The following is an 18,023-nucleotide window of genomic DNA, read 5'->3' on the forward strand; positions in this document are numbered from 1 at the left end:
GGATGTTGCTGGTTTTGTTGAGCTTTTATGTTGATTTTTGCCCAGAACTGTGCTAGTTTTTTGGCAATATGTCTTTTCATGTTTCTTAATGCTATTATCTTTTAAGGATCCTTTGTAAAGGGTTTTGGGATCTCTTCAAAACCTGTTTTTCCCATAATAAAAAACAAATGGACAAAATTTGTTATTCTAAAAAATACACATATATTTTGAAAAATAAAACATGTACATGTTATAATCTATTTCTCAAAACACAAGCACGTGATAATGTTCTTATGATCTAGTTTAGATCAATCTCGACTATCACCCTTATTGTTATTTATGTTATCTTGCTTTCCAAGCACTACCCATGTGACTTTGAGGGATTAGCTTATGTCCTCTTCTTGTGGATATGTGTACATTTTTATAGATTCATAGAAACTAACGCATGTGCTCATCAAAAAACTGTTAGACAATTAGTTTGTTGTCAATATGTGTTTTATGGATATCATATTTAAAAAAAACAAATTGTTGAGCATAATCACTACCATGTTTATGCATTTTAAGATAAATTAAAAAACAAACACCATTATGATGTAAAGCTTTGTGGTATCTTTCTACCAATATATTTTTTTCAATCTGTATATATTAAATTCTTGATAGTCGTAAGCTTTATTTTTCACAAAAACTAACTATATTATTTCTCAATGTAATTTTTTACAAGTAAAGTTTCTCATTTCATGTTTTAAGTTTAAATCGTGTTTTTGTTTGTCCTCAAAATTAGTAGGAGAGTGCTTAAGGTTGTGTCTTTTAAGATATATCCACTTTGGAAATTAATAAAAGTAATATACTCATAAAAATAGCAAAATTTCTAACATAATTAACTATATGGTGTTGACTTCACCAAAGGGGTTTATAAAATATTTTTAAAAGATCAACAATTTACATGGAGAACGACTTGTCTTATGCTATATTTTTTGACAAAAATGGGACCACTTTGCATGCTCTCCATATTTCACCCTCTCACCCTCTATCATTTCAATAAATTAGTTACTTAGAAACTATATTATAAACAATACTGATAAATTATTGACATATTGAAATGTTGAGTGTATGTGTCTTGAAATACTTATCAAATTTTAGTTTATATTGATTTCTAAAACTAAATGGTTATTTTTTAATCCCGTTGAGGGCCCCCATTTCTATGCCCTTATCTCCATTTTTGTTAAATTTAATTTTTTTAATCTATTATTGTGTATGTGGATTTCTTGCTCTTTATTTCTCAACTATTTAGGAAACATTCATGATTTAATTTGTGTTATCTTATTATAGATTTGTGTTTCTAAAGAGCATCATTATAAGTTAAGAATCTTTCCAGGTCTTTTGTTCATTCTTGAAAGCGAAAAGGATGGATCAAGGTTTATTTTTATGTATTGAATTATGTAAAACCCCATTTATGTTAATATAAAGAGTGTATAACTAAATTTTTTAGAGATTTGATATTCCAACATCAAATACATTAGCAAATAAATGAAATGCCAAAAAATAAACACATAACTGATATCAAATTAATTTGACTAAATCATGTCAAAAAATATTATTGGCCTCATAAAGAAGGATGCCTCTTTTGATCTATTCTAAATACAATATATTTCATAAATAATGCATTCTACTATCAAGACTTATACTAATTATACCGAAAGTAACTACTACTTCCCAAACATGTTGGAAACACAAATTTAGCAAAAATGAATGTCTTGCAAATAATACATATTCAACATGGTCATTAATAAAACTAAATATAAAAGTAACTATTTGGGATAAATAGTTAGGATATTAGCATGCCCTTTCCCTTAATAAGCTTTATCCTTAAAGTTGTAAGCAAAAGAAGGGTTCCAAATGATGTAACTTCTAGTTGTAATCTTAGTAATGTTATACTTGTAGAGGTGTTATGATCATTTTTTGAGGATCAAAAAAAGTGATAGCATAACAAATTATTTAGTGTCTAGCCTAGGTAATGTAGGCAACATCTACCCAGCATTATATTTAGCATAGGTTACCAAGGAGACACTTAGAATTTATTTGAAAAGTCCTTTGTAATAAGGTAAAATTGCTAGGGTCCATAAAACTTAGGGATATTTCTCGATTTTACTACTTCAAACATAATTTCTTGTCTGGTTGTAGTCAAACCAAGACCATATCAACGATAAAAACTTGTACCTTAAAAGGTGTTGATCAACTTGCTTCTTCATATGGTTTAATTCATATGCAAATTATCCTTGAGTGTGTGAACATTTTTGTCACATGTTAAGGGTGGAACCCACTACATTTACCTTCAACCTATAAGGCAAGTTTATCTTGATAGAACATAGTAATTAACCAAACAAAGCTTCACATAAAGTCATCTTGGTCTCTATGTGTTCAATTGATTCTATCATTATTCTACATATGGTAATGATTTGGTTCAATGATGTTGTTAATCAAAACAAAACTAATCTAAATGGGCATTCAAACTTTTACTTCTATTGATAATTTTCATTTGGTCATAGGTTTCAGGATGATGTGAACTGATCTTATTCTAATTTATGTACTATGGTGTTAAAACAAATATTCATCGAAGTCACTAGTGAAAATTGGGTCACAATCATTGATAATGGAAAATATTGAATAATAATGGAAGTACGATAAAAATAGGTCAAGGTATATAAATGGACATATTCGGAAGGTATTTTATGCTTTTCCCCCTTTCTATTGGCTTGAGCAACTGGTCTTTTGGTATGGCCAGTCTAGGCAATTTTTATTTTAAGGAGGAGAGCCTTATTTTTTCTTCCTTTTCTGGTTTGGGAATCAGCCCTTCTAGCCTTTAGCTCTTTTTGCATCTTAGCTTTTTTATCGCGGCTGTTGATGTATCTAGCTGTTATTTATTTTGATAATGTGTATATTGCTGGCTATGTCAGCATGGGGGTTGGTGGGTGGTCTAGAATTCTATCTTTTTGGATTTTTGCATCTTTTGGATGGGTTTCATATACATATATATATCTTGATCGGCAGTAGTTGCTATGAGTGGTTTTGTTTTGTAATTAACTTTTTAATATTAATAAAAAAATTAATGACTTTGATAACTTTTATCTTTAAAAAAATAAAAGAAAACAATCATATAAGAGGATTGAAAGAAAATAAATAAATATAACAAAACACACTCTAGAAAGAACTCTGAGACCAAATATGATCTTCCCTAAAACAAATTAGAAAAAAATAATATGAAATAATGAAAATAAATGGTAAAATACAAACATTAAAATTACATTATATTATTTTGATAAAAATGTCTACCATTGCATGGACTTGAGAAAAATATCTAACGAATCATGCAAGGTGAAGTACATGTAACGCTGGTAATCCATTGAGCTAAAGATATTTAAGCCCAACCCTTCCTAAATATTAAATAGATGAGTTGCCTACCTGGATGTAGAACTGAAGATCTGTCTGCTATTAGTTTTGTTAGAACTGACATTTTCTTTGGAGATGTTATTTTAAGATAAGCTGTCATTGAACTTACAGTTAAAAATATCTTAGAATATTAAACATAACACATGCATAAACTCTTCAAACGTTCAGGCTTAAGATGCCTATGGAGGAAGAAAAATGGTGAATAAAAATGGTAGAAATGTGTAAATGGTAGGTCGTAGTTTAAAAGTTGTAGTCTGACTTAGAAACTCGGGATTATTTATACCATCGGAGTCACAAAAATACTGATTAACATAATCACTCGGTACGAGATTGGTATATGAATCCACAGTCTGATAATAAAAAAATGATAGAATGTAACAATTGAGATGAAAATAATGACCGGGGAGTTATATTTAGAACTGTCATTAATTGGTTGTTCATACAGCAGTGGAGAAAAAGGGATAGTTTTAAGTTTTATTTTTTTATTTTTTTTATTAAATAAAGAAGAAAGAAATTATAAGAGAATTACAAAGATCTTTACTGCTCAGTAACTAAACAGCAAACTACAATAAACAGTAAGCATTGGAGGTGAATGCCTCCGATAAACTAGAAACATTTACAATTTCTGAGCAGCAAGAAGCTGCAATACATGACCAAATTTTAAGCAGCAATATGCAACAGATACAAGTACAGAGCAGACATCGTATTAAATTTAGGTGAGTAAAGTAAAATCAGATTACGAGTTTCAAGTATTTTGAGTGTGGTTCAAATGGGATGTTGGAAATGGAATCATATCCGAATTAAAAATGGACAGTGATTAAATAGACAAGTAGCTCAGACACAAAGCAAAAAAACAAATGGATGTTCATAAATTTGATTTATATCTAATCCATAAAAAAATTTGATCTGAAAAAATAAAACAATCATTTTTATTGAAAAGAGAAATAAAGTTAAATAATAAAAGGCTATAGAAATTTCTCAAATTTTCTTATAAATCCGAACCTTTATGTGAAGTAAAATTAATGACACAAAACTCAATCTTTTTGTGAACTAGACCTGATAGTTCTGATTATTCAAAAATGACAAACGTCAATCTTTCTATGACGTAACACTGAGTGTGTTTAATGACTACAAATAATTATAAAGGATAATGAGGGTAAATATAAAATTTGAATGATTAATTAAAAGAACATCTACTGCATTCTTCAACTAAAAAAAAATTAAAAGAGTAAACAATCAAAGTCAATATCAAAACCCAAAACCAAATCAGCTGTAAAGAAAATCTTTAATATAAATATTAAAGTGAGGGTATATATCAGAGAAAAGCCCGGACTCGCCCCTTGGGTCCAAGTTATGCCTCTCGAGTTTGCAGAGCTGGGACTCGGACTCACCCGGGTTCAGGAGGCAAACTCGCCAGACTCGCTGAGTTGGCGAGTTTGGCCTAAAATCACCAAACTCTGCGAGTCTCATGCCTGAAACTCCGCCGCGGCTGGGTTAAACAAAAAATGACAAAAAAAAAATATTTTTTAAAAAGTGTTTTTAACTTTTTTTTTGTTATTTACCCTTAGCCCCTAAAAGTGAACTTCATTTCATTCACTTGCAAAAATAGGAGGAGTAAAGTGAGTTGTGAAGAAAAACAAGCGTGCATTGAAGAAAAACTAGCTAGGAGGATGCTCAAGATTTCTTCCATTTATCACATTGGGTCTGCATTGTGTTTGGATTTGGTGCATCAAGAGTTGGATAGGAAAAGTTTGCAGCTCATTTCAAGCTTGTTGTAAGAGGTAAGATTATTTTTTTTGAGGTTTTTTTGTTTCCTGTATGCAAAAATTCCATTTTCTATTCATTTATTTTGAAAGTTTTACATATTCTTCCAAAATATTTTGTAAGTTACTATGTAGGGTTGTATGTAGTGTTTGTAATTTTTTAATATTTTAAATTAGGGTTTGATAAACCCTATAATTTTTTTTTTTTTAAATTTACAAACCCTACCTTAGTTTTTTTGAAAAAAATGTTCAATGAGAATGAATGCACAACAAAGAATGAATGTATTAATTTCTTTTTGTATTTGTAATGTTTTATTGCAGCAACCTTCACTTTCTTATTTGCCTCAAGTTTCACAAAACCATCATACAATGTCTTCTAGTTCTTCTAGACCCCCCATTAGAAAGGACCATGCTTGGAAATTTCATGAGGATTTTCCAGGGTTAAAAAATGGGTAGACAAAGTGTTTTTTTTTGCAAAACAATATTACATGGAGGCATATATAGATTTAAATACCATATTGCTGGTGTGCGTGGGCATTATGTCGATCGATGCATTGAAGGAACGACTGAGGCCATACGCAAGTGCTATGTAATGGTTGAAATTTTTGAAAACAAAAAGAAGCAAAAGGATGATATCACGGCCATTGGAAGTGGGACAGCTTTAGGTTGTGTTGGAGGGTCTTCTTCCATGCCTCCATATCCTCCCAATCACCATGCTATTGCTGGTGCTAGTGCTTATGCTTCTGCAGGTGCCACTACACATGTTCCTAGCATTGCCAGTGGTAGTAGGAGTGATAGCATTGGACCTAGAATTCATAAATCTAGGTTATATACCTTTTATGTGCCTCACACTACTCCTGGGTCCCAACAATAGCTTGAAAGTATGGGTTGGAACAAGGAGGTCCATGATGCCGCTAAAATGGCAATTGGCAGGTTTTGGGTCTATGGTAGTGTTCCGTTCTTTACAGCCAGGTGAATATTTTATGTTTGATTATTTTAATTTTTATATTTTGATTCTTCATTTTATTTTTTCCCATACATACTACATAGTACATACTTAACTTATCTCATTTAATTTATTTGTGACAGGTCTCCTTATTGGCAAGAAATGGTCGATGCCCTTACCATATGCGGGGCGGGGTTCAAAGCCCCTTCTGAGTCTAATTTGAGGGGACCCATTTTGACTCAATTGATGAATGATGTGGAGAAGGAATTAGATGAACAACGCTAGATATGGAGAACTAAAAGTTGCACCAACATGAATGATGATTGGACAGATAGGAGAAATAAAACTCTCCATAATTTTTTTGTTTCTTCCGTAGGTGATTGATTAATTTTAGTTTCATTTAGTCATTAATTTTTTATTTTTCATTTATTGATTTATTGAATGATCATCGATCTTGCTTTATTTTTTTATTTCAGGGGGCACCATTTTCATCAAGTCCATTGATGCCTCCGCCCATTGCAAGAATGCCACCTACCTATGTGAGCAGATAAAGGAGGTGATTGATGAAGTGGGTGAGGAGAACGTGGAACAAGTGGTGACTGACAATGCAGCAAGTTATGTTGTTGCAGGTAAACTTTTGATTACAAACTAATTTTGTTTGCAAATTAATTACTATTTTATAACTTCATTCATTACAATGCAATAAATTATCTTGTTGCAAGTAGACTATTGATGGAGACGCACCCATCTATGGTTTGGACTCCATGTGTCATCCATTGCATTGACCTCATGTTGGAGGATATTGGAAAACTCCCATGGGTCAAGAGATGTGTAGAAAGAGCGAGAAATGTGTGCAAATTTGTATATAATCATTCATGGATGTTGGCTCTTATGAGACAATACACAAAGCAGGAGTTAGCTCAACCAGGAATCACAAGATTCGCCACAAACTTCATCACATTGCAGTCCATGCTTCAATCTAAGTCGGCCTTGAGATGTATGATTGTTGGTGAGGAGTGGTCTTCCTCATCCTATGTTGCCACCCCTACAGGGAAAGATATGGAAGACTGCATTTTTTGAGGAGCGATACTTTTGGATACCTTGTGATGCGATAGTGAAGGTAAATTTTTTATAAATTCTACAATTTAACTTTTTGTTTTATAACTTATTGTATATATTCTCTTATTTGCTCATTTTTCTAAATTACAAAATATTTTCAATTTTGCAGTTTGTTAAACCCTTTGTGGTTCTATTGTGAGTTGCGGATGGAGAAAAGCCCACAACAGGCTACATATATGAGGGCATGGATAGGGCGAAGGACGGCATAAAATTCATCTATGAAGGAGATGAGAGAAAGTATGGTCCCATTTGGGAGATCATTGATAGGAGATGGCATCATCAGCTTCATAGGCCCATCCATGCAGCAGCCTATTATCTGAATCCGCCATTCCATTTTAGCCCTACTTTCAAGGCTGATGTGGAGGTCCTTAATGGGCTATACTCAATCATGGAGAAGATGGCACTTGCTGGTTCTACTTAGATAGAGTTCATTCGAGAGCTACAATTGTTCTCAAATGCACAACGGGAGACCTTCTCTCGTCCTGTCGCCAAAGAAAGTAGGACAACTATGATGCCAGGTAAAAATAAATTGTAATGCTTAATTTTAGTTTTATTGTATATTGTTAAATGGGTTATGAGTGAGACTAATTTTATTTATTTTTCTCATTTCAAACTCAAATAATTGGTGGAGCTTTATTTCATCCAATGACACCAAATCTTCAAAAGTTGTCCATTCGCATCTTGAGCCAACCATGCAGTGCATCTGGTTCGAAGTGCAATTGGAGTATGTTGAGCACATACACTCCAAGAGGCACAATAGATTATTCGTGGAGAAGATGAATGATCTCATCTTTATTCACTACAATCTCCACCTGAGAATGAGAAAGAATGCATTAGCTGACATCTCTCCTATCATTCTAGATGAGGTTGATCCTGATGCATAGTGGGCCACTGAGACAGATCTTGTGGTTGTCTTTAGTGATGATGACATTCATTGGATCAACCGGGTAGATATAGAGGTTGAGGTTGTAGCCATGGCAGAGGAGGAGCCGACAACACGAGTAGAGACAGGAGATTCAGAGGCAGATAGTGACACAGATGTTCATGGTGTTGGTGAGCATGGCATGGTGTCACGGGGAGCGGCTATGGTTGCCGAATCATCCAGGACCTACCTTAGACGCCTTCATAGGGTGTCGAGGCCAGAGGGTGCACGCTCCTCCGAGCCATAGGCTTGTAGTTGTATTTACCTTTGCTATTTGTATGGAACATTTGATGATGATCATATGATGACATGGATTTTTTATTCCATGAGTTTTGTAATATTGTATACATTTGACAATATTTATATATCTATGTTTGTTATTTTCTTCAGCTACAATTTGTGTTTCTGCTCATGTGATTGATGTATACTTGTGTATGTAATCAAATGAGCTGAGTTTGATGATGTTATTGTGTCTTTAAGGTGTATTCAATAAAGGGTGCATGAAACAAGTTTTAAATCTTTAAAAATCTCTAAATTTCTTGAGTTTTTCACTTTACTAAGTTCAGTCGAGTCTGACTCTTACTCCCGAGTCCGAGTCCGAGTCGGCCTTGCCGAGTCCAAGTCGAGTCCGAGTCCCATTTCTTTGGTATATATGTTGCACTTGTAACTTCTCAGATCATATACTTTCTATTACAATTGTCTTATAGCCTCTTTTCTAAGTAGGTCTAGTTTGTAAAAAAATTTAACGTTCCTATTTTGAGCAATAAAGATAATTTTTGATATTGACAGAAAATTCTTAAAGAATGTCTTTAGTCTCTAAAGAGACACCAAAATCTCCCACATATCTTCTAAAACATACATCTAAAAATATAATTATCCTCAATCTCTACCTCTGGAAAGAAACACATTCATTACTTTCTTCAAATGCATGATTTATCTCAGCCTTCAATTAATGAGACCTTCATTCAAGTAAGTGCAACTCTAAGTCCATGAGACTAATGATTAGAAAGATAGCTAGGAAGGATAATATCTCCATCACACATTCAGAGAAATGTAGAAGCAAAATGATACCGTTTTTGATGTGATGGTTCAAGGGAAGCAATCTAGATATGTTGGATGTAAGCTCTATAAATATGATCTGAAATGTAAGTTTTAATCCTTTTCTTGTCCACTCTAATATTGATGATCGTAAAAATGAAAAAAAAGACATCAATAATTTGTAGAAAATCAATCACACTAAATAACTAACATTCTCCTCTATTTGAAGAATTTCATAGAAGATGAATAAGTATAATAAGAAATTATGCTTCAGAATATCAACAAAATCATGGCTTCACATAGTGTACACCTTAAGTGGCTGAGCGTTAAAAACAATTTGGACAACACATTGAGGAATCATATTTCTTTATCAAATAATATTTTGTAAGGGACGAAGTTTGTATGCGTTATAAGCAAGCCAACCCCATACCATAATTTTGAACAAGTGACTTGAAAGAAAATCTACAATAATTAAATGTGACTCCCAAATATATGCTAAAAGGGTTCTATGGGTTTATGACACCTCAAAAGGTGAAGAAATGAGATGTGTAAGTAGAGAATAAAACATAAATAAATGTATTAGAAAGAAAGCAATCTTGTAAGTTAGACAGCAATAAGGAAATCAGTATACACTCTTCAAAATGCACATTAATGATCTTTAGTAAAATTATTCAAGTTCAAAAATTTAAAATATTTTTAAACTGAGATATTCAGAAGGAATGAACAAAATAAATTTATTTAAAATTAGACCGCATATCTTTATTTATATGAAAAATTACTTTTGTGAATATAAATAAGCCCAATAATGTCTGCTTTCGGCCCCAACAAATTCTCAAGAGCTGTCCAGCTAACCAGCCACGTGTCGAGCTCAGATTCTTTGAAATATAAGGGTTTTTAATCTCCATTCAAATATAATGAAAGACTGAATCTGTCCTCTTCTCATAAACAGGGGACGCCTTTATACCACGTTGAAAGACATTTATGTTTGCTTTATTTTAACAAAGGTCTCCTCCTAAACATTTAATTCTTCTGAATTTTTTTTAAAATATATCATAACTAACTTAAAATGTAGTCAAACAATTAAACACAAAAATTTTAAACACAAAAATTTTAGGGACAGTATATTTGACTGTTTTTTATTAATTATTTTATTTTTCTATGTATAATTTTTTATCTGTATCTTTAGAATTTAAATCTATATTTCTGTAGAAATTAACTTAATTGTATTAATTTTGTACAGATTTCTAAAAATTTCAGGAGTGAAACTGCTTAGCCAATATTTTCAAAAGAGTGTGCAGTTTGGTTGATTCTAACACCCTCCTTCAAGATTAATTTTAGATTGATCAATGTCAGATTTATTTTTAATTGTTCAAAATATTATTGGGACAAGGCATATATGGTGTAAACATATTCAACTGATTCTTTTGATCTGGAAAACAAGGTTCATTATTATTGGGACAAGGCATATATGGTGTAAACATGTTCAACCGATTCTTTTGAACTGGGAAACAAAGTTCATTTCTCCATTATTTATTGTTCTTCTAGTAAGTGATGATTGTTGAAATTGGAGTGTGAATAGATTTGCTCTATTGTCTAACCAATGGATCTCTCAAAGATCTTTAAATAGATAATTCTCATGAAGAGAAGTGTCTCTTGCATGAGACATGACTGTACCTAACTATGTTGAGTGTGAATAAATAAAATTTATTTTTAACACTCATCCATAAACTATTATTTTATCACATAGTTCAATTAGATAAGGGAGTCTCTAATAATAAATAGGATTATTAACTTATCTATTTACAAATCAAGAACATTTAATACCAATACTTTCTCAAAAGTATACAAACTTATCCTTGCTTAAAGGTTTAGTAAAAACATCTGCAAGCTTCTAATCAATAGATGTATATTCTAGTTCAATTTCCTTATTGACAACATGCTCACAAATAAAATGATAGTGTACAACAATATGATTTGAGCCAGCATGAAACACTGGATTCTTAGACATCTTCAAAATACTTTGATTATCATAGTATATAATTGTTGGATCAAATTGTGGATGTTGAAGATTCTCAAGAAGTCTTCTAAGCCATATTGAGTCACAAGTTGTCGCAGCAACTGTCTTGTACTCGGCCTCAATGGATGACAAACCAACATTATGTTGCCTTTTATAACTACATGAGACAATAGCAGAACCAAGATTGAAGGAACAACCAAAGTTTGATTTTCTAGAGTGTATGCGCTTGCCCAATCAGAATTAGAAAAACGAACAAATTTGATATCTCATTTTCCAAATATCAAATCCAAATTTTTGTGTTCCTTGAAGATATCTCATGCTTTGCTGCCCAGTGACTTTGTTTGGGATGAACCATGAATCAAGATAAGATTCCAAATGCATAAGATACGTTTGCACAACAAGTAGTTAGGTAAATCAAATTTCCTTTCAAACTACTAGGTTTCATTAATTGATTACCATTCGAGTTTGCAGTCAACTTAGTGCCTCTCATATTTGTAACAACTTAGTGCCTCTCATATTTGTAATAAGATTTTCGTCGGTTTGCACACACACATATACCGCTAAGCACAATCACCAAGATGATATGTCGGCCAAGCACAACAGATTTATTCAATGATATTATTGCTCGAATCAACATGTTACAAAAAATGCCTCGATTAAAGATATAATAACCAATTCAGTCTTCACTGATCTTCTACACACCTTAGATACTGGGACCAAACAAGCATCTACCGGACCCATAGGAATGGATCCATAAGCACAATTTCAAAGCATCATAAAAAATAAGTCCATAATACGAATGCCACTGATTCTGGAATAATAAACCCGTAGCATAGAATACAAGTGACATAACCTTGACCAAAAAACTTAAACATAAACCAACATGATCAAGATATAAGATTTTCGGTCACCTCCGAAAATGACTCTAAAGAGTTATACAATCCTTATAGCTCCACATCACATATATACCTGTTTTCCATCACTGCACAACATCATAAACTATACTTGCCTTATCTACTCAATATACCACATCCAGACCAATCAGGTTGACCGGGTTTGACATCAATGATAATAATAACAATGTTCACACAAATCCAACATGAATGGCCTCATGAAGAAGGAAGAACAAGTAGAAGATCTGAGAATCGTCAAAGAGAAGAAAATATGAATGAAGATACATAATCATTGCATTCTAAAGAAGTAGAAACAGGTGAAATTCTAATGACAAGGACAGCCCTATTGAATGAAGATAATGAACCGATCGAGAAAAAAAAAATTGATCAAGACAAGATGCAAATCTGAAGGAAAGGTATGTAGTGTTATCATAGATAGTGGATGCACTAATAACCTCGTATTTGTAGAAATTGTGAGAAAATTGTGGCTAGAAAGAAGAAGGCACCCGCATCCATATCGGATTGCATGGATTCAGAATGATCAAAAACTTTTGATTAGCAAACAGAGTTTGGTAAAATTTATAGTCATAAAATTTTGTCATATTATACCTATGGATGCTTGTCATGTTTTGTTAGGAAGGCCTTGGCAATGCACGATGGCTATGCCAACACATACACATTAACAAAGGTTACAATGTGACACAGATTGAACCCATTGAAAGAGGAAATGGGCAAGTTTTGCAGCAACGCAAGGTTTGTTTAGTAGATACTAAGAGATTTTTAGACAGTATGAAGCATGAGAAGGTTTGTTTTGTTGGAATCAAACAACACTGAGGTGGGGGGGGGGGGAGGAGGGGGGGGTTGAATCAATGTTCTATCGGTAAATAAACTTTCAAACTTATTCTTAGACCACGGGAAGCAAATGCAAGAAAGAAAAATGTTGAAACACAAGATAATCAACCACAAAACCATAACACCAAGATTTTTACATGGAAACCCGGAAAGGGAAAAACCACGGTGGGATTGGAACCCATAATATTCATATACTGTGATCAGGAGTACATAAATATTACAAAGAGGGAATGCACACGTATTCAAGCTCCCTGCCTAAAGCTCACTACTCAGACTGCAATATGGAAGTCTCACTTACTTACAAATCATTTACAATGAGAACTACAATGGTTGAACTCCAAAATAGCATCAAACAATGCTTGGATGAGTTACGGTTCAACACAAAATGTCTAACTGTAATACCTCTGTAAATCTGCAAAACTGCTCTGCTCTGCTTCTCAGTCAGCTACCAGATCAAGAATGCGCATTCTTGATCTGGTAGCTGATTGAGAAGCAGAGCAGAGCAGTTTTGCAGAGGTGTTATAGTCACAGTTTTTTCACTAAATCGAAACTCATCTAGGCATTGTTTGATTCCATTTATGCCTCCATCTGATCCTTCTTCTCGTTAGCTTTCTTGATAGCTCTTTGGTAAAACCCATCTATTCAACTAAAGCCTTGGCCATATTTGTTACTTTGTACTTCCTTTCAGGTTGAGTGAACTTCTTATGCAATTCCATATCTTTCTCCTTGAATGTGCCAAATTTTTCTTCTTGAGGGTCAACCAGTTTGCTCAAGAGATGTTGAGCATAGCTTTCAAGAGTTTGAGCATCAACCTCATAACCCATTGGTATTATCCATAATCTTCTTGGTTCTAACACCTCCATATGGCACTGGTCCTTGTCCACCATGAAACAGCTAGTATCTACATATTTGTCCACCACTTCTTTAGGGATCCTTACTCTATTCTTTATTCTACCTTGCAAGGTTTTGAAGAAACTCCACAGGGCAGCTGTCTCATTTTCTCTATTTCCCAAACTTTGCAAACCTTGTTTGATCTGAGTGGCTACCGGTAAGTCATAATCCCATTGGACTCTGCCTATCACGGGGATCTCATTCATGAAGTATAGTACAAGACAAACAATCAGAGAACCGAATTTGAAAACATTCTTCTTGTTAGTTTTCATTTTCTTTAGATTGCTCTGGAGCTCTTCAAGAAGAATTATGCACAAGTCATACTGCATATCCTCTTTCACCATCTGATAGGCTACATATGTCGCAGTACCAAAGACCGAATTAAATATGCTAGACTGATAAACTTTGTATCCAATAATCATTGATGCAAATCTGACATCATGCTCTAAGATATAATCAATCGCCATTGACCTACTGTCAAATTGAGCACTGGTTAGCTTTGTGACAATTGGGTTTGTCACCTTTCTCAAATTAGGTTTTCCACCGGTTTGATTTAGGCATGTGACTACATGGATTGCCTGCTTGGTTATCTTGTAGGATTTGTCCAACCATTTGAATTCATCATGGACACGGCTCAAAATATAACTCACCCATTCATCCTCATCGAATGTCAAAAATGAACAAACTGCATGAAACCCTTCCTCTGCAACTTTGCATATTCCGGTTTTGGGTTTCCAACTTCATCCATTGACCACTCAATATACAGGGTTAGGATATCCTTGTTTCCAGTTTCCACAATTGTGCAGTGAATGTATGCCCTCACATCATCAACATGCAAACCTCCTTATAAAAAAGACAAAAATGCACCATTGGGATCGTCCTCGAGATATCTTTTAAATTGAGGCCTTGCTCGCTCATAAATTTCTACTACCAGAGGATTATCAACATAAGAAGACGCCATTTCCAAAAATTTAGGGTTTAAACAATGAACGCGCTTCGATAAATACCTTATTCTTTTGTCGGATGCATAAGAACTCCTTATCAAATCACCTCAAGCCTTCTAATCGCCTGAAATCTGGTTCGCCTCACTCAACAACTTCAACTCTACGCTCACAATGTGAGAAATGGTTCACAATTTGCCCCATTTAACTTTGAAAATCCTAATTTTAAGTTGAAATAAATGCAACTGCAAAGCTGAACTGGATGTCTTGTTCATCATAATCTAGTCAACCAGATGATGAATTTTGGATAATCATCTCCAAGCATCTGCAAGCAACCTTGATCGATCATAGATCTCTTAGGGGAGTGGGTCCTGCAAAATTGTGCATGAAGATGCCACCCCCTAAGGCCAAATGCCTTAGTTACCGGATGAAGATCCTGCATCGGATTCAGGCGCAGATCCACTATCTGTTTTGGATTCATCTTTCCTGACCCACATCTTCTCATGCTTTTTCTTGATCTCTTCTACCTTCGCCTTGCCCTTTTCATCATCTTTGTTCTTGTTTACTAGAGCATTCTTGCTTCTACGGAATTTTGCAATGTGACCAGTTTTGTTGCATGCACGGCAAACAACATTTCTCTGCATAGGTCTAAAATTCACCTGATTTGGTCTCTTCCTGCATTGGTTAGAAATATGTCCAAACATCCCACAAGCATAACTTCTCTTGTTCTGAAAATTATTCATTACTGCTCTGCACATGTTTGACTTGTGACCAAAGTTATTGCATATGAAACACTGATCGATAAAGGTAGGACCATTGTTCATATTATTCATTCCATTGTTCATCCTACTTCAGCATTGATTTGCCATATGACCAAATTTGTTGTAAGTGAAACATCTACCATTGAATTTATAGGCATTAGGTTATTTTACCAGAGGATTCATTCTCTTTTTATGATTAGGCTTTTTATTGCTGTATCGAAAATCGAAGGATTTGCCTTTCTCAACTCCAAGTCCTCTCATGTCTTTTCAATGTCTCTGACTTTTCAACATCTCATCAAGCCTTGCTGAGCTAGCATTGAATTTGTCTTTGTATTCATTTGGAGTAGCAAGTTCATCTCTTAGGGAAACAATTTTTCTTTCAAGTTCTTGACTATCATTCCTTGATTGTGTCAACTCAAGCTTCAACTGATCATTCTCATAGGTGAGTCTGAAGAATTCATCGGATTTGTCTTTCAATGATTGAGCCAAACTTTCTTCATTCTTCTTCCGATCTTAAATCTCCTTAGTCAGCTTCATCACAATGGATTGCATCTCATTCTCCAATACAACATTCTTTCTCGCAAGCTTATCACATTCATCAGCTTTGTCTTGATTTTCCATGCTTTGATCTTCTTTTTCCTTCAACTTGTCCATCAGCTCTTTCCTCTTTTCTTTTAAAGTGTCCACTTGATCTTGTAAATCTTTAATGAAGTCTTTTGATGCATTCCAGTTTCTTTTTCAAGAACTTATTTCACTTCTTGCTGCATCAAGATCCTCAAGTGTCACACAAAGTTGTCTCTGCAAACTGGAATCCATTGATTCAATCTCCTGGACCTTCCTCAAGCAATTAGGCTACCTCAAAGGAACTAGGCTCTGATACCAATTGTTGGAATCAAGGAACATTGAGGAGGGGGTGAATCAATGTTCTACCAATAAATAAACTTTCAAACTTATTCTCAGACCACCAGAAGTGAATGCAAGAAAAAAAATATTGAAATAAAAGATAATCAACCACAAAACCACAACACCAATATTTTTACGTGGAAACCCGGAAAGGGAAAAACCATGGTGGGATTGCAACCCACAATATTCATATACTATGATCAGGAGTACATAAATATTACAAATGGGGAATGCACATGTATTCAAGCTCACTGCCTAGAGCTCACTACTCAGATTACAATATGGAAATATCACTGACTTACAAATCATTTACAATTAGAACTACAATGGTTGAACTCCAAAATAGCATCAAACAATACCTAGATGAGTTATGATTCAGTGCAAAAAGTCTGACTGTAACACCTTTGCAACTTTGCTATGTTCTACATCTTAGTCAGCTACCGGATCAAGAATGCGCACATGAAATTGCGCCAAATAGGTTTCTTGATCACTACTCACATATATCGCACATCAAAATTATCTTCTACATCGATTGTATATATCCGCAATAAATAAAAAAACGTCCATCAAGTCGGCCAACCATAATATGCGATGTAACGTGTAACCGGGTGTCAGCTTAGACCGGATCACCAAAACATATGCGGATCACCCAAATAGAGTCTAAATGATTTCTACAAGTCAGTACTATCATCCCAAGCACAAAATCTCACCAACGCAATAACCACAAAGAATCTAGACCAAAAGTGCTCTGCATATCCTGAAATACTGGTGACAAATTACCGAACCATTTCTTCTATCGGTTATAAAAAACCATAACTACCAAATATAATTTCCGACGAGAGTTACCATCAATGACAACCCTAAACCATTATACATGCACTAGAATCCACCGGATGAGTGTCAATTTCCAACATGTTTTTCTTTGATTCCAAAAACTAATCAAGAAGAATTAGAAGATGTTCCTGTAGAATTTCAGATTTGTTGCATTAATATCAAGATATTGTTTCTGATAATGTGTGGGAAAGATTACCACTAGTGAGAAAGATAAGTCATCAAATTTATTTGATATGAGAAGCAAGATTGCTTAACAAGGAAGCCCATAGAATGTCTCTAACAGAAAATGATGAGTAGAATAGACAAGTTGCATATTTGTTGAATAAGCGCTTGATCAGAGAGAGTTTAAGTCCTTGTGTCATGCCTGTAGTGTTGTCAGCAAAGAAGAATGGAGAGTCGAGAATGTGCACAAATTTGAGAGTAATCAAACTATAAAATACATATTTCCATTGCCAAGAATGGATGATATCATGGATTTGTTGAATGTTCTGGATAACTGAGAGGGGGGGTGAATAAGTTAACAATTAAAACTTATTATATTTTTACAGAAACAAATCTAGCAAATATAGATTTTAGATGCATAACCATGAACAAATGATATCATAAAAAGAACCAACACAAGAGAAGCCAAATATGACATGAAAAACCCAAGAAGGGAAAAACCATGGAGAATGTTAGTTCTCAATATAAAAACACATGTTAGGGTGACACCAGTTA

This window comes from Cryptomeria japonica, chromosome 3 (genome assembly GCF_030272615.1).
Source record: "Cryptomeria japonica chromosome 3, Sugi_1.0, whole genome shotgun sequence".
Taxonomy (NCBI): Eukaryota; Viridiplantae; Streptophyta; class Pinopsida; order Cupressales; family Cupressaceae; genus Cryptomeria; species Cryptomeria japonica.